General features: G+C 35.5%; 1 long non-coding RNA gene across 1 annotated transcript; it reads left to right on the top strand.

Annotated features, from left to right (window-relative positions):
* Positions 1 to 11,874: 11,874 nt before the first annotated feature.
* LOC134201447 (uncharacterized) lies at positions 11,875 to 15,674 on the top strand. The gene is made up of 2 exons (XR_009976739.1): positions 11,875 to 12,090; positions 12,216 to 15,674. It is a non-coding gene; the product is annotated as an uncharacterized LOC134201447 (long non-coding RNA).
* Positions 15,675 to 20,008: the final 4,334 nt, after the last annotated feature.

Raw genomic sequence — 20,008 nt, 5'->3', positions numbered from 1 at the left:
AGTGATCTAAAATTCGGTTCTGCGCAGTCAAGGTCATTTGCTCAAGATGTTTGCCGGTTACTATACGGTTCGGAAAGTTCACCTGCGGCTATATTCAGACTCGCCAAGTTACGTCGGTCGTATTGTAATGAGCGATTTAGTGGGCAACTTCATTCTGTTAATTTTGTGTCACGGTGCGCGCGCATCGTAAAATTTCACTCTCATCAATTTTTCATAACGCGCCTAAAGAAGTATAACTTCAAAAACAATGTGTAAGTATTCAACTCACCAATGAATCGGGCGTTAATCAGACGTCAGTGCGAACGGTCTGAAAGCAAGAAATCATTAAACTGACATAAGGGATGGATGTACTTACACTTTATTAGAATGACCATAAACGCGGTGTCAGCGGGACACGAACCCTTAGTACAGGTTCGGACTTAAAATCAAATAAGGTCAGTGTTATTTGGACACCCTACTCTTCTATATTTTTTTTGAAGAATTTACGATTTCGATTATCTAATAATGCATATATTATTATAATAGTTATTGCTATTACACTTGAAAACAGCTCTGAGTTAATGTTCGATTTTTCTCAATAATGAAACTGCCCTTCGGAATGATGAAAAAGTTTCTACAACTTGAGGATTGAAATCGTTGTCTGTTAACGAAAATCTACTTGAATAATTAGAATGGATAACTAATATTTTAACTGAAATTCCCAATTCCAAATACTATTCAATTTTTTTCTTTTCTTAAAAGGACGTTCAACCAAACTTATCAACTTCGGCTGGGCACAAACATGGTCCTCGGTAAATCCTAGATACACTTTATCAGTTATTTTACCTATATTAAAAAAAATGTAGCTTAGCAGTAGCACTTTTCATGGGAATTCACTGCACAATATACTTTTAAAGAGAAGTAATCATTATGGTAATTTTGGTTTGATTGGTTCTCAAAGTTATTTACACCATAATGTCGAAATGCTGTTATAACCGTTTAACACCCGATGAGTGGAGCACTACCTGTCTACCTCATCATCATCAGCCTGCGGCAGTCCACTGCTGGACATAGCCCTCCCCCAAAGTTCGCCACTGAACCCGATCTTCGGTTCTACGCATCCAGTTACTACCAGCTGCCTTACGCAGGTCGTCACTCCATCTAGCAGGAGGGCGTCCTACAGTTTGCCGGTTCGCGGTCTCCACTCCAGAACACGTCCAGAACACCTGTCTACTTAACAAATAATAAATAAAACTAAATGTTAAATAATTAATAAACAAAACTAATCAACCAAAAATTTTGCCTTCATTGCCGAACAAAATATCTCCTATTGGCGCTTATTGGAGATCACTGTAATTGAGTCATAATCAATAAATGATTATATTTAAAAACATTTAAATATAATAAATTTTTTTAAATAATTAATAAATAAACCTAGAATGCCTGATTACGTCCCTGCTCACGGCAGATCTACGCAATTCGGCTAATGGTAAACGATTCATAATAAAACAATAATGTGCCCACTTTACTGCCGCGATAAGAGTCGTCCCCGAGTGGTGGCAACTCGGAATGCCGCTCGTAATGTTGCCAAACTTTTAACATTATTTTGGACGATATTGAATTATTCCGTGAAAGTTTTTAACGTAATATTTTTTCGAGATCTTGTTTCGATTCAATATTACTTATTTAATTTTTTAGTCTATTGTCGGGAGTATGTATGATTTGTTTATTTTTATCTATACGTATAAATAAAATTGGAGTGTCTGTTTATAATATTGAAATAACCGCTTTTTACTACATGCATATGAATATATAATATATATACGGTATATGTGTATGTACCGTATATATATTATATAGTATACATTTTGGTGTCAAAATAAGATTTTTGACAATTTTTGTCTGTCTGCCTGTCTGTCTGTTTGTTTGTTCCGGCTAATCTCTGGAATGGCTGGACTGATTTTGACGAGACTTTCACTAATATGTAGCTGATGATATAAGGAGTAACTTAGATGGAACTTTTTTTAGACTAGCTTCGCCCCGCAGCGTCACCCCCGGTACGATAATAACCGCGGGTAACATCGCGAGCCTCAACTATCAATAATAAAATTTAATGTTTCCGAAGCGAAGCGAGGGCAGGTCGCTAGTCAATAATAAAACTTAATGTTTCCGAAGCGAAACGAGGGCGGGTCGCTAATTAAAAATAAGTCTAGTAAAATGTATAATACATCTATCGATACTCAGCGATAATACGATAATACGATCGACTGCGCTTAGTACCGGTCCTTTAGGCTACGACAATAATACTAAACTGTATAATATAAATTGGGATGGTATTTTTTACTTATCAACGGTCCAATCTATAAACTTCAGCAATAGCTTACAACCATTACACGTTAATAATATTGTGACGTCTTAATTGTTCTTCCTATTCGTACACTCTTGACAGAGTGGTCGTGGTCATGCATCATCATCGGTCTTAATTGTATTCATTCCTTTAAACTATAAATAATGTACCTAATGCTTTATTCAATAATATTATAACCTTATCAATTAGAACGCCTGCGTACAATCGTAGGCTGTTGAATAGGCGGAACATTAATCTCAGGACTAATTTCAGATTATCATAATGGTTAAACACACGGGAAGATTTTAGGACCAACGGGTCTTATTAATAAAGGAAGTTTTCGAAACTACAGACTCTTTAAAACTATTAACCCCTTCTGGGACAATGACATATACCCGTATCTATTTATTCGTTCGGTTTTTTTCCAATCTATATTCATAAAAATGAATTGATGTTCGTTAGTCTCGCTAAAACTCGAGAACGGCTGGACCGATTTGGCTAATTTTGGTCTTGATTTATTTGTGGAGGTCCAGAGAAGGTTTAAAAGGTAGATAAATATGAAAATGCACGGAATTAAATAAAAATAACAATTTTGTTTTTCCTTTGATGTGTCCCCCGTCGGACGGATTCCTTTTGTTTGTTTTAAGTTTATTTTATACAAAAGTTTAGCTCTTTTATCGATTGAGGCACTACGAAGTCTGCCGGGTCCACTAGTTATTAATATATTTAACTCTACACTAAATGGCCACATGTGAAAATCAATTTTTGTTAATGAATATTCATTAGAATATTTTTGTTATTTTTTCTTTGTAATTATTGAATTGTTTTTATTATAAAATAAGCATATCGCAATCAAGAGTAAGTTGAATTCATCTTTTATTATACTAACAAAAATAGTTCCTGTAGAGATGAAAACGCATTACTGCTTCACGACAGGGTGGTGGTACCCGTACGGACTCACATGAGGACCTACCACCATTTTCTACCAAAGCTAACGGTATCAAAGAAATTTCGCGACAAAATAGTGTCCCGTATATTGCGTCACAGAAAATGAGCAAACATTACAAGGGGTGAATCATTGGGGCGCAATACGATCTCGACTGTGCCACCTAATTACCATACATAAATATTACATTTACACACATAATTAATTCAAAGAAAATGTAAACAAGCGCCTGATAACATTACGAAATATTTTACATGAAACAAAAGGTACTTAAAGTTTTAAAGGCTATATTTGTCAGCCGATCGCCTTCATAGCTTAGTGGTAGAATGAGTGCTCCTAATGAGAAAGATTCTAGAATAGTCTAAACACTCCGAACTTACTGCTGTTTTTATAAAAATAAGCTTAACAAACATTTGGATAATTACTCCATTTAAGTTGCTTACGCTTTTACCCAAAATCCTGATGCTAATAAACCAATTTTGTTGAAAAAATGACACCAATTATAAAGTTACATCGATAGAGAGTTTAATGTAAGATCTTCTAATCAACAAATGATCTTTGCGATGACAGAAAAGAGAAATTAAATTAATTTCGAACAGCTTCTTATACCCTAAGTCCTTATGCAAGCCGGCGCCATCTAGGCGGGCTTCGGACAGCCTGCCAACCGAGAGGGTGGTGGTTGTGGCGCCGACGACTGCCGGTCCGGCGTCCTGAGGGGAAGGGTGTTAGGAGAGATGTGCTCCGCACTAAACGCTTCATTTTCCCCCCTTTTTCCTTTTCATGAGCTCTATCTCATGCGAGGTTCGGATGCTGATTGTGGAGCGACAGGAGGTTTTAGTCGGTTCGACTTCGATATGCCCCGCCCTCCATCCCCAGTGAAGGGCGGAAGACCGGCGATTTCCTCCTGACAAAAAAAACAAAAAAGGTCCTTTTGAAACGCCAAATAGACTGTCCGGAAAATTACCAATATACCTTCACGAATATGTCTAATAATAGATTTTCGTGACAATACTACCATACAAAAGATGTTTGGTGTAATATAATATATTTACAAAAAAAAAACACAGTCAAAAGAACGAAGATGTTCTATATTCAATCACAATATACACATCTACATGATTCACAGAACTGGCTTTTGTTACAAACACCACGTTTCCCAACAAAGAAGTAGATAGATTACTGGAAGAATCCATATGTTTGTTCCTGTTTAATGACAATGAACTTGTACAAAAATAGCTTTTATTTCAAGTGAATAGGAAATTTTGGTTGTAGACTCGGTTACTGAAGGGATTATTTGATTCGTTCTGATATAAAGATATAAAAATTAAGCGTTCATTGTTAGTACCTCTTTTATGATTGCAAAATCACTGGTGGCCCGAAGGCTTTTCCAGTTTCACCAGGACAAGTGGGCGAGCAAAAACCAGGAGGGGTGGGATTTAACAGCTGCCCGAGCGACTCCAAAGGAGACCTAACAACTCAAGAGCAGCTGCTTCGCGAATGATTCTACTGCCGGATCAGGATCGCAACCCGCTGAGAAGATCCGGCGAGAAACTCAGTGGACTGATGCATGGATTAAGTTGCACGTTGAACTCTTTGTCGAGTTCGACGAATACGGTTACCGGGAACTAAGCCTTCTCCTAGTGCTAAATCTGAAGGCTTCTAATACAAAAGTTAGTAAGGACGTGTCTAGGGCGTTGACGGCCATTGGCTCCTGCGTGAGCAGGATACATGGAGTAGTCAACGGCGGCAACGATAAGGCGATTATCATGATGCATGCCTTATCGAAGTCCATTCCGACGCTGACTTCAGGTGTTTCCGGATCGATTCAAGACCCAGATAATCGTGTAGGTCGACGTTTCTCACGAATCACTGTGCTCCGATGGCTAACTTGCAAAAACCGGATTGTAAATTTTGGTTGGTGTCTATGTGTGTACGGGCCGCGGGAGTGAACACCACACTCGCGTAAGTCACAACGGGTCTTATACAAGTTTTGTAAAGAGTCACCTTGTTCCCAAGGGACATTTTACTCTGCTTACAGATCATGGGGTGGATAGAGTCTGCCGAGAATAAACGTGTCACGGTCGCCAAAATGACACCCAGTACTTGACCTTCCTGGCCCATGGTATGGGTTGGGGAGTGATCGGGGTGTACTACTATTTGCGAAAACGGTCAGTTGTGTCGATGAAAAGAACCCAATTGACATATACCAACATGGTGCATGTTTCTTTCGCGAACCAATCACGAATTCCGGTTTGATGGTTGGGCTAGTTTCTAATTGTTCCGCACAGTTAAGCCTCTGAGCTCAAGCCTCAAGGTAAATCCCAGCAGTAACTTTACAATCATTGTGGAATCCGCTAACCGCCAAATACCGACTGAACTTTGAGCCCCTCCACCCATCTACTGTAAAAAAAGACTGCAACAACTACAATACGACCATTTAAAATCCGCACAACAGAATGTCACATCGTAATTCGGATGAATATATTCGTATTAATCTGTCGTTTAGTTCATTAAGGCAAATGGAGCGTACATAACTTGATATCCATTATCAGTGCACACTAATTGACAGAGAGTAGAGCTTGTGTTCAAATTAAACTTTGTGCACTGGAAAATATAGTTTTTTTTTAATTGACCACATCGGGTATTTTTGTTTTTTTTTTTGCTTTTGGTAAGTAGGTAAATGCTGTCTTTGCAACGGTCGAAAATTGAAGTACCTACAGTTTGTGATCCCACTACAGTCCACGCTGTCTATAACCCCGTGGCATGATTAACCTATTATGAGGTTATCGATTACACTTATTGTGTTTGATTGCGATAATTATGTTCCAGACTTTTTTTAATGGCACGATAAGAATTACTTTTATTGAAGCATATTCTTAATTTTTTTTGAGATTCGTTTAAAAATTTGTACTTATCTAATTGCGGTTGCACGAACTTCCCTACCCAGGAATAGTTTGCGGTGTTCGAAACGTCCTAAGTTGTAATCGTAAAATAATTTTGAATTACGCCTTTACTAATTCATTTTGAGTATATCTATATATTAATACGTGAAGCAAAAACTTTGTATCCCTTTTTACGAAAATTGCGCGGATGGAGGAGTATGAAATTTTCCACTTATAGGAAATATAGAGAAGAAGGGCACAATGCAATTTTTTTAAAAAAATAATGCATAAAAGATACATTAAATCAATAAAGAAAACATTACACGCACTACATACCATGTATTTGACGCACACACGCATGCATACTATTTATTGTCAAACTTTTGTTCTTTACGTCTGTTGTCAAATTGAGGATAGACTAAATATTGTTTGTCTTTATTAATATTTTTTTATAGTGTAGCCTTGGTGAAATCTGTGAGTATAGAAGTATAAAATACAATCAAAATAGTGTACAAACTTACAATTCAAATTAATTATAGTCGAATTTCGACTACTGCGGCACCACTAGTTTTATTTATTTTTTATAAAAATAATAAGTGAAATATTAGGTATTTTACTTCCTTTACCTTGTATGTGGGAAACCTTTAAGAAAATTAAAATGTTAGTGCAATAACAAGTATCGGGTGTTCAAAAACAAATTAAATAAACTATGAAGTAATCTCACCATATACATAATATATCAGCTACATCAGAAAGTTATCTTAGACATATATATGAGTAATGGTAAGATTGTTAAGTAATAATGTTTCCCAAGTCCTATGACATGCTTCTTCAAACGAGGCTTGTGGAGAGTATTAAGCGGTAGGCAACGGCTTGGCTCTGCCCCTGGCATTGCTGAAGTCCTGGGCGACGGTGACCACTAAACATCAGGTGGGCCATATGCTCGTCTGCCTACAAGGGCAATAAAAAAAAAATCAGTCGAACCGACAATCGGAGAGGGAATCAAGGAATGAAAATAGTTCTAATTCTCTTTATTTATGAATATTTCTATTTGACCGAACTAACATTTTTCAAACATTAGTTTCCTCAATAACTCATAGCGACATTTCCTTTCATACATCACCCGAGTCCAAACACCAAACATCCTAATACCGAAAAACTAACGATACCATAGTTCATGTTTGTCCGGAACCAGTTGCTAAATCGATGTGTAACACCTAAATAAACGTGCATATTATCAAATTGAACACATGGCCGACATTAAATCGAGACATTTGTAAATGATAAACGGTATGACAAGTTCTAGAAATTTTTTTTGTACACAGAAATCTATTGGACAACCTAATTAAATGGCTTATTAATAATTTTAAATAGACATGCTTTAACAAAAACCGACTTCAAATAGAAAAAAAAGATATTCCAAAACAAATTAGTATACACTAAATACAATAATCATTGAAATCGGTTGGCGTGAGATTTAGTTATTGAGTTATTCATCTATTTGTCGCGCACGTACTTAATGCAAATTTAAGACTTATATGGTTTTCTCATGAATACCAATATCAGAACTGGACTAAACTGGACGGAAATGGAACCACACGGGAAGCGTCAAATTTCTAATAAAAAAAGAATCATCAAAATCGATTCACCCAGTCAAAAGTTATGAGGTAACGAACATAAAAAAAAGATGCAGTAGAATTGAGAACCTCCTTCTTCTTTGAAGTCGGTTAAAAAGACGATATTGTATGCTTCTCTTTAACCAAACCGAATCCAGATTTATAATAATTAAGTGGTTGGAAATTCTTTTATATAAAAGAATAAAATATTGAGAGTCATAGTGTTTCGAAATAGAAAAGATGATAAACGATCATTTTATATTAAATAAATAATATTCCTTTAGACAGACTTAAAGGATGGGTCAGCCGTTGTAATTTCGACCTTATTTCTCAAGTTGGATGACGATATTTTCGTTACAATTTCTCTGAACCTCGCTAACAATATCACACCTAAGCTGGCCTACCTATTTACAGAAAAGATGACTTCAGATGATCTCGAAAAACTCCAAGAACTGAGCATACTGTAAATCTCATACGAATGCAAACAACGGCAGAGTAGTGACGAATCGGGGGCAGAGATCAGATCTTGTACGTAAACTAAGCCAATAAAGGATACATGTTTACGCCTAGGCGTCTCAATGATCGACATTTACATATTCTGTATGGCGCGAGTCGAATGGAAAATTCTGGATTTTTTTTCTAAGACTAATCTTTTAAAACAGAAATGCGTTTAATAGTCGTCGTCTTATGGGCAAAATAAATAAAAATGTTATCAATCTTTAATTTATACTGGATTTTGTGAACATGTAAACTTGCAAGAGTAGCTGATACTGCTAAATGATCTTGCCACGAAAATAACATTATTGCTTAAAATATCGGATAAGACTAGACTAAGCAAAATAATTTAGCTTACGATATCTATGGTAAAACAAAATAAAAAACTTTTAAATAGTTTTTCTATTAGGTGACTACATTCAAGATTCTTTAAAACTACAAACACAATAGCCCCAGGATTTATTTCACTGGTGGTAGGACCTCTTGTGAGTCCGCACGGGTAGGTACCACCACCCTGCCTATTCCTGCCGTGAAGCAGTAACGCGTTTCGGTTGGAAGGGTGGGGCAGCTGTTGTAACTATACTGAGACCTTAGAACTTATATCTCAAGGCAGTAATCATTTAACACCAGGTGGGCTATGAGCTCGTCCATCCATCTCAGCAATAAAAAAATTTAATAAAAAAACCGTATTTATTTCTAAGACAATGTACAGCGATGTGATATTAAATTGGAACAAAATTAAAATGAGGAACTTCACAAAAGAAAAACGTCAGGATCCACTGAGATCTAATTTCCTTTCGAGGAGTCGATTTTAGTGTTTTTTTTTTTTTTTTTTTGATTGGACGATTTACAATCTTAAGACTTCGCCTCCAATTGATGTTTCCATCTGGGACTGATTGAAATGAAATGGAACGTAATGATTCGCTGGAATTCCTTTTTGGGGGGTTGGTTGATTAATTTTTATGCAGACACGGGGTTTTGTTGATTGATACGATTCGAGTGACAGTGTTCTAAAAAATTAAGACCAGAATAAGTTCGGACTTAGATCAATCCGACAATGTTGATAGGATGCTTATAATATCCTATAGATTCCTTAGTTCCAAAAGGTTTATGATAATAATTACTTTAACTAATTGATTATTACGCTGTTTTGTGTTTCGATATTCCATGCAAGAATTTGTGGAAAAGTTTCACAAATTTTCATCACTCAATTTCAAACTTGTTACCTTTTGGAACTTAAATATTGACAAGTTCAATTATTTTGAGGCCACTAAAGTTGCTTTCTTTTTCAATGCTAGTTATGAATAACTGTAAAATTCTCAGAAGAATTTTATTTTAAACTATCACGAACCCTTACTTATTTCGTTTGGAAGAAATCACTTGGACTTCCGCGTCCGAATTTAGGATAAGACAGAAGTCAACCAAGGTAGGCAGAGTAATGCATTCCACGAGGAGCATATATCTCCTTGCAACTTCACTGCACCCGTCTGCATCCGCCTGCCTATGCATGATGGTGAACTCACTAAAGTCGAGCATCTTATATGCCACTATGCTCAACGGTACTCATTCTTCTGTGACTATCGCTAACGATATAAAACATCGATTTCTTGAGACTACTCGAACTGCAGGTACCAAATTTTGTCACCAAAGGTCTGGTCCACCAAGGTGGACAAAATTTACTGGTTGTAGGACGTCTTGTGAGTCTGCACGGGTAGGTACCACCACCCTGCCTAATTCTGCCGTGAAGCAATAATGCGTTTCGGTTTAAGGTGCGGCAGCCGTTGTACTGTAAAAACTGAGATCTTAGAACTCATACCTCAAAGTGGGTGGCGGCATTTACCTTATAGATGTCTATGGGCTCGGGTAACCACTTAATATCAGGTAGACCGTGAGCTCGTCTTCCCAACTAAGCAATAACTAAAAAACAAAGGGTATTTAACACGAAATTTCTCTATTAATATTAACATCAACTCAACGTCATCTAAGCAACCGCTCGCAAACAAAATTGAACATTTTAACCTAATACCTAATACATGTACATGTGTAGTTAATTCTGTTAATGGTATCGTTATTCACGTATTCTGTAAACAAGGGAGACGTTCACCGTCCGACAATATAAATAAAATGAGGTATTTCTTTGTGTCGATACTGAAACAACTGATTTGTGTACGTTAATCTGAATGTAGAGTAAGATTTTAGATGGAACACGATGCAATATCTGTTATTTTTTCATGTTTATTGACCGGCTCGATGGTATTTTTTTCTAAGAAATAAATAAATAAATATATAGATTGTTAAGCGCTGGGATTCGGGATAAATAAAAATTCTACCGAAGTATAAATAAAAACTGTATTAAACACTTAGAACACTCACAGAACACTTTACAAATCGTAATTCACTTCTTCCGTTTCGCTTCAGGTGATCCGTTTCGCTTCGTGTAAATCCGATTACTAACTGACTTCGTGCCATCTCTGTAACGCTTTTATAGTTAATACGACATCCCTAGATTTATCGAGAATATTCTGGGTAAGTCGAGTAGCTTCGATGTTTGTTTCTGCTATCTGACAATAGATGGCATTGTAATCGGAAGTGTTCTCGATGTTACTAGTTCCTTTGATATTCATTTCTGCTATTTTGCTAAAGATGGCGTTGCTGTTACCGGCGTATATTTAAACGTATTAAATGGATTTCCCTTAGTATCACATAATACAGGGAATCCTAATCTTGGATCAGATTACCTCATCTAATCTACCTCATCATTCTCGTCTATGGGCTCCGGAAACCTAAGTGGTTCTAAAACATTAGGTCTGCGATAATTTGTCTGCCCATTTACAGCAATGAAAGAAACCATCATCGCTGAGTGACTAAAAAGATTTTATTTAATTTTCCTAATTGCATTCTGTACGACTTAATCTTTGCCACAGGATGTCCTGTGTATTTATAGCGAGAATGCTCGTTTACGTTCTAAAGACGCAATTATTGCTGGCACGCTTTGTCTCGTGCGCGCCCTTGGATCCCACTTGCCGGGAATTCTGTCGCATGTCCCTAATAACCTACTCTATGGCTTTATGTGGATGATAATATTACGTTGGATGTTTCATTAGCTACTGCGACTAAGGTCACGGCCCAACTGATTAGCTCAAAGTCTGCTGTGCTCTTTAAACCCTAAACTTAATAGTGTTAGAAATAGCGAGCTTGTACCAATTACTTACCAAGACCGGATTCGATTTCGGGTGTGGTCAGTTCAAGGCGTTTGATATCTGAATGCAGTTGTTTTTGTGTTGTATGTTTGTGTGTTTTCAGTGTACACCACAACGCAGAAGAAATACCTAGCTTGAACATTGGACATTAAAATTTGATGAAAACAGGCACTGGCAGGTACGGAATAGCTTAGGAATCAGATAAGGACGCTTGGATAGGAATGCAGGAGTCACAGGGATCGTATATCTCGCCATTATTTTTAAAAAGACATTTCTATTAATCCTTAATGCCATTCCATTAAGAGTCTTACCAAAAAGTATTGTTAGGCCCCGCTCTATTATGTATTAGCTGAACACTGAAAAGTCAAAACTTAATTTGACAATAATTTGTCAGTGTCATACAGGCGGAAGTTGAACACTAACTCAATTCGAGTCGGTGGAGTAATTGAATTTATAGGACTTTGTGAATTTCATATGGGATGCGTCACTGGCCTGGAGCCAGGTGCAAACTTCGGAACTTCGTAATTGAAAGTTCCAGTGAATCGTGAACTGGTTTTGTCGTGAGATACTGATGTTCCAGGATATCACAGTTAGTTTGAAGAAAGGTTTGGTGGAGCCAAATTTGGTATGTATTATTTGCTACGAAATTACTATTTTTTTAAACTTGTTCAGTCGTTTTGCTGAGTTGGAAGTACTGCATTGGAATAGTACGAAAACCCTCATTGCTTTTAACCTTTACTTCAATTTTAGTACAAATAGATCAAGAAGGTGTGAAAGAAAATAAGCAGCTAAGCTGAGCATTTCGTTTGGTCATCTCATCCCCGAAACTCAAAAAAAAAAGTTCTACCGTAAAATATCAGTGATTTTCCATGAAACCCAATGATCTCGAGGACCAAAAATGATTGCCTGGCATAAGAAGGTACACGACAATGATAATCAAGAGCTGCAAATATACTTTAAAGATTGATGAATGACGTTTAATCAACACTGATAGAATTGATCTTTTTTATAGACCAGTATTTTATAAACAACTAGCGGACCCGGCGAACTTTGTTCCGCCACACGGTTTGTTTCACACACGTCAACCGGTTAACTTCAAAATTCTACTATAATTAACCATAGAACGTTTAGCTGTCAGTTGACATCAACCGGTCAATTTCAAAATTCTATTATAATTACCCATAGAATATATTACGTTTAGCTGTCAGTTGCGTTTTGTTATTCCATATCAGTTGCGTTTTGTCATACCACATTTTATGTCACGTCCCATGGGAACGTGATAAAAAGTATCCTATGTCCTTCTCCTGGTTCTAAGCTACCTCTTCAGCAATTTTCAGCCAAATCGGTTCAGCCGTTCTTGAGTTATAAATAGTGTAACTAACACGACTTTCTTTTATGTATATAGATTCGTTCTATTTCTGTCAAAGCGCTTCATTCCAGGTCAACCCCGATTGATCATGAAATACTCATCCAAATTCACTGACAAACAATACTCGTAGTACAACAACTTATACCAAATTAATGAACGCAATTCAAATATTTCCTAATAACAGAACGATGTAAGCGTTATTACTGATTTGTAATCTAAACAAGAAAATTGAATGTGAGACCTCCGCACGGCTCGGTCATGAATATTGGGACACGCGGCGTGAGGTTGATGAATTTAATGTAACACTTGTACTATGTTCAGTCGCCGATCTGTATGGATTGAATTGTGAATTAAAGAATTTTTTATCAATTATCTACCTCATAAACACTTTAGTTTTCCTTTTTTCGTTCAATATCACATTTTCTTTGTAAAAAACCAGTCCGGAATGTAGACCAAATTAGATCATACGAAAATTATTTCTAACTTTATTTATAAATGATATTATAAGTTTTTTTTATATATTTTGTGTCACTCTAATATTTTCATGTACCTACAATCTATATCGAGGGGTGAAAGGCTATTTGGTTTAAGCGACATTTTTGCAACTTTACACGAGAGCCATTTAAAGTTTAAAATTTTGGAAAAAAAATCATAACAAAAAAACTTCTTCAGCAATTTGAATGGAGTAAACTTAATTGAAATTCAATTAAAAACATCAAGTTGTTGATGCTAATACCGAATAAAACGGACCTTTAATTACAAAGATAAACGTCGCTTAATACAAATTGCCTTAAGCCCTTATTTTTCAGAGTATGGAATAAAGATTTAAGTGACTTCATAACCACAATTGGCTACAGGGAAAAAAAATAAGCGACGCTGCAATATATTTTCAGAGCAAGCCAAAAAGCATGAAGTGACTTAGCCCAAAATTAATAGTAGCAAGCTATTTATCTCAACTACCAATTTAGATTAAAATGACTGACAGGCGAATTTACTTATGTGACATATAATATTGAAAATTTACCGTTTGATGTTACATTTTTTTACGTCTAATACTATCAGTGGCTGTTAAAACAACCTAAATATATCGCAATCACTGAAAATCTCAGGTGCTTATATTGAATAAATAAAGAAATGCACAAAACACAACAACAGTTAAAGTATTTATTTAGAAAAATAATTAAGTAGATCAGTCTCAATGCGGGAACATCAATTATATTTATTTATTTTTTAGTCTTAATCAACAACATCAGTTAAACTATTAATATTTTGTATAATAATCAATTATTTATTATATTATTATAATTATAGATGATTTTCCTACAGTCAGACTGATTTTACTTGATTAATATACAACATATTAATTAACAACATCAGTTAAAGTATTCATATTTCGTATAATAATCAAGTAAAATCAATCAGAGTGTAGGAAAATCAACTATAATTAATTCATTATACATGATTTTCCTACATTCAGACTGATTTTACTTGATTATTACACATCAGTTAATGTATTAATACGTATTAGTATTTTGTACATTATAAAGTATCATTACTTTTACTGATGTGATATTAATCAAGTAAATTCAGTCTGAATGTAGGAAAATCAACTATAATTAGGTATTATTTATTCAGTATTACTTGAGATCGGCTGTCATAAAACTTACTAAGAGTATAATTAATCACAACCAATATTGTTTAATTATAACTTAAACTAATAAAAACAAAATAAAAAATATCAAATCAATAAACAAAACTTGTAGTAATTATAAAATACAGCCAATGCTTGATAATAATCATAATGCAATAAGAAAAAACGTATTTAATAATCATTTTCTTCGACTGTATCTTCTACATCAGTATCCAGTAGAACATCTTTGGAATTGCAGTGTTGTAGATTTATGTATTCTTTATGAAATATCTTGGGTATAACCCCAGTGTCACACAATTTCTTTAGGTCCATGTATTTGACTTTGGTAATCGGCAAACTTGAATTATATCTACGATTGATAGCTCTAGGTTTCGCAATAATTTGTATAATCTCTTCGGATGCATTATCTTTCATTGAAAATTTTACTTTCATTTGATTTGGATGAGATTTTTTAAATGTTGCTGTACGGATTTTACTAATTTTACCTACAAGGTTACCCTTAAAATATTTTTCAGACATATCATCAAAATTTAAGAAATCCTCGTGTGTCAGATTTTCAACATTATAAGGTGCTGGTTCTTTTCTTGCTAGCTGGCTTATTGTAGCCCATTGCGAAGGGGCCCATACAGTAATATTTCTTACGGATTGTTCGATTGTAGAGTGTATGCTGTCTACCGACATTTCCGTGTGGCCAGGGAGAAGGTAATTCATTTGAATTGCTTGTAAATTGTTCGATTGCAACAAAGCATTATGTATTGTTGCAAGGACTATTTTATTTTTGTTTTGTCCAGGGCAAGAATCTGAATACAAGATCAAAGATGTAATGGTACCTCGAGAATCCACATTCTCTATGTATTTCTGTATAATAGTAGCAATTTCATTTGCGCCCCTCTTTGCTTCAGATTCTCCTCAGATAAAACAAAAACCATTCCTTGTGATGCTTTCATAAAAACATAAATTATAAACAGCATACTTTCTAGAATAAAATAGTAACATGTTATTGCCATGAGGCGTATTGAGAACTTTCTGGAGGTCAAAAGATGCACTCTGGAGTTCGACTGAAGCGCCTGCGCGCGGCAGTCCGGTTGAAAGATCACGATTTTTAACTCCCGGGAGATGAAATAAATATTTATGGTATCATGCGACATGAATGAAATGTATCATATTAAAATTTTATGATTGAAAGACCGACCCGTATTTTTATTTATACCGAAAAAATGTTTCATATTGCATTACTTCATTTTATTGTCTGTATTAAGCGACATGCATTTAATAAAATAATAGGACCAAAATGTTTTAACGGCTAAGCAAAATATCTGAAACAAAAGAACTACTTGATTTAAGTAGCACCCTGCATGGAAAATAGATGCAGCTGAAAGAGCTTAAGCGACACTCCATGTCGTATTTGGGTGACGGACAAATGGTTTAAGAGACATCACACCATGTAATTGGTAGAAGTCAAAATGATTTAAGTTACTGCTTAATAAAAAATTGAAACAGGAAACACGCTTTAACTCTTATTGGATTATTTTTCTGAGAAAAGGTAACTGGTTTATGTCTCGTCTCTTAATATCATTGTATGGTTTAAGTACATTACTAAAAAAAAAATTCAAAATCAACGTTGGATAATACACTGCCACTTTGGAAACAATCAAAAAATAGTATTGTTTCAAACGCCAAAAAAGTGCTCTGATTTTAATAAATCCGGCATCATTCGACGGAGAAAAATTCGCTGATTCCGTATATGTATATAACTCAATATCACCCTAGATGTCGCTTAAACCAAATAGCCTTTCACCCCTCGATATAATAATACGTGAAGGAAAAACTTTGTATCCCTTTTTACGAAAATTGCGCGGACGGAGGAATATGAAATTTCCCACACTTATAGAGAATATAGAGAAGGAGTGCACAATGTTAATATTTTTTTTTAATTATGCCAAAAAAATACATTAAATCAATAAAAAAAAACATTACACACCCTACCGTGTATTTGACGCACACACGCATGCATACTATTTATTGTCAAACTTTGGCTCTGGACGTCTGTGGTCAAATTGAGAATAGATTAAATATTTTTTGTCTTTATTAATATTTGTCTAAAGTGTAGTCTTGGCGAAATTTATGATTATAGAAATATAATAATAGTCTTTGAAAATAGAATCATAATAGTGTACAAACTTACAATTTCAATTAATTATAGTCGAATTTCGACTACTGCGGGACCACTACTATATATTATTAGACGAATTTGATTTAAGTAGTAAAGTAATAAACTCACAAACTAGACATTTACAAACATGTGATTAAATACATACATATTTAGGTATTAAACTCCAAGACTAAGCTAACAAACCTTTTCGTTAGAGGAGTATCTTCCTGGTGAGGGAATTGAACCCTCAGTCCAATGGTCAGACTAAAGAGGCGCTTGATATATAGATTGCTCTTCCTGGTAAACTTACTCTACCTGGTGACCTAGCACTGAACCACTGACTTTTATAACACAGGCTTTCCTAGCGTAAAAGTCAGGGAATATTGTTATTGTGTACCTAATAAAAAAGCCATGTATACTATTATTCTAGTGTTATAAATTCTTGTACGTGTTTGTATTTTAAGAAGCTTGAATAAATATATTATTATTATTATTATATGTGTCCCTACGTCTACTGTACTATAGTACCATGTTCGATATTACAATATCGCGGTACCAAGATTCATTAAAATTTCCCCTTTGATCTAATGCTTCGTAATGTACCTACGCATTGAATTCTATATAACGTTAATTAATTGCGAAGCGGGACACAGTTACTCGACGAGCGTTCGGGAACAATCTTAAAAACATAAAAAAACACGTGTGGCACTCGGGGACTGCCGCGGTAAAGCTATTGCATAGCATTTTTTATCAAATTATACAATTATAATTAGACAATAATAATTTAATATTAAAACAATAATTAAATAAGACCACGCTATATTTATAAACATTAACAAAAGCAAAACATTAACTGTCCCCTTCACACTCATAAGCGAGACAGCGCGAGAGAGAGATGGGCAGACTTTTCATGATGCACATGCAGTGCGACATCACGCCGCGCACTTATTCACAAACAGTACACAAGCGCAACGTGTGAATGTGCTGAACGCGAGCTACATGGTAGGCGGAATGGGGGGTGTTAGGTTTTATTTTCGTTACGGAATTTCTTGATTCGGTCGCCGCGCTTAAAGCCCGCGATAAAAGCTATGCAATAGCTTAAAAATGTTCTCGGAATTCCTGAGAGTTTGCGTAGCTCTAAAACAAAATTAATATTGGTTAATTCAGGGATTCGAAATAAAATCCCGATTTACTCTAGAATATTCGGACACTATCAACATATCAATATGCATAACAAAGTAATATCTTAAATACAATCTTCTTAATGGCAGTTGTATGCCATGTGCATGCACATTGTTAGTAATCAACAAAAAGCATCTCTGAAGGGTAAAAGGTTAAATTTTCATAATAGTATTGTTACGCGCTGGGGCTCAAGATCAAGAACAAATCTTCACCGAAATATTAATTAAAACTTAATTTAATTATTACGACAGCTCAGGTAGGCTTCGGGTGATCCGTTCGTTGCTTCGCTTCAAATAGGGCTGCCTTCGTGTCACCTTACGGTAGGAGTGGGTAATATCGGTTTTTCAGCGTATCGAATCGTATCTATATATCGAGGATCAATATCGGATATTGAATCTATATATTTTCTGAATCTATATATTGATGGATGCTAGTAGATTTTCTCGATTCATGCTATTTGAGATTTGAAACGATACGCTGATATAATATCGTAGTAGATATAGATTTAAGTCAACGTTATACGGTTGGTTTTCTGATATCAATTTATAATATGATCTTAAAGTAATAAAAAGAACATGAAAATAAAAATATCAAAAAAACTTTCCTTCATGCTTTTACCAGGCTTAGGAATGGCTACATTATTTTCAGTTTTTAGTATTTTGTGTCTTAATTTAAAATTACAAAATATACCAAAAGAGTGTAGATTTCAAAAGTTTAATACAAACACAAGAAATAAACTCAATTATTTGGATTCAACTAAAAATAGAAAAATGTGTACTTTAAAAATCAAACACAAAAAACTTTTAAGTATTTATAAACACTTGTCCAAAAATTCTAGTTCAAGGTCAAAGCGCGTGAAATTAAATTCAACGATGCAAATAGGCTATACTGCATTCAAGTTAGGGTCGAAAGTTGAAACTTCTTTCCTTAATTGTATCCTGCTGATACGCTAAGAATAACCTACAGACATATGGACTTAAATATAAGGTTTACAATTGTATGGATAATGCCTGTTTCTGTTTCATTCATCACATGATATCCCTATCGTGCGCTCACTCACTCTGGCCGATTCGATACGAACCAAACGAATATTGCTGATATTAACGAATCGGTACGATATGCCGATGCGCATCACATCGAGCAATATCGTGTATCGGCTGATATCGATATATAGATTTCGATTCACGAATCGGTACGATATGGCGATGCGCATCACATGGAGCAATATCGTGTATCGGCTGATATCGATATATAGATTTCGTGCGGGGCGATATCGGATTCAACGATATTGCTGCGATATATAGATATTGAATCTATATACGATTTATATCACCCACTCCTACCTTACGGGGGCACGGGTCGGCCAGCCCCTCTGCCCGAGCGTAAACTTCCTACCTTACAAGGTAGGGGTGATTTGTTTGCTGGATTGTTAGTATGTGCTGATGTGGCTTCTGCTTCAGTTCTGTTGCCTTCTTGTCGCCTATACCACGCTTTAAAAGTCACATCGACTATTTCTACAAGTTTCTAGAACATTCTCGCTAGTACTGGATGTGTCGATAATAGTTTTTTGCTACTTGACGACAGATGGTGCTGCTCGTACCGGCATGACAATATATTACAATAAATGTGAACACCGACAATAGGTTTTATTTTTGTAAGCCCTCGCGGTATTCAGACAAGCTGTTGACATGCCGGTGGAGGTTCCACAAAGCGTTTGACGTTCGCATTGAAAAGTCTAGGAGCTGCAGATTTATCCTATTCAGTTTTTATAGAGAACGATATAAATATCAATTTAAAGCATCCACTTGGGTTGTTAAGTAAAATTTGTACTGTTAAGCCTGTATTTATATGGATTTTTTTTTTTTTTTTTTTGAGAAAACCCACAAGACAATTTGTCTCCCAACACACCAATTAATCGGTTCCCAATTTTAATCACCTATATACGTGACTAAGCTAACGTCTCTCTGAGTACGTCACGCACAGGAGATTAAATTTTTCCAATCACAGTACTGTTTTGAAATCCGTTACAAATCCTAAATTAATTTGGGTTTTTTTTTCGTGGAATAAAAAAAAAAGATCAATGCAAACACACTTTAAAGCCGGCTCGAAAACAAATTGTTTCACGCAAGTCACGGGCGGATTACGTTGGGACTGCATGTACCTCGCCGGAACAGGATTACCTTGGTTCG

This window comes from Bombyx mori, chromosome 25 (genome assembly GCF_030269925.1).
Source record: "Bombyx mori chromosome 25, ASM3026992v2".
Lineage (NCBI taxonomy): Eukaryota > Metazoa > Arthropoda > Insecta > Lepidoptera > Bombycidae > Bombyx > Bombyx mori.
Note: the sequence above shows the minus strand (reverse complement) of the source record. Positions and strands in the feature narration are given on the sequence as shown.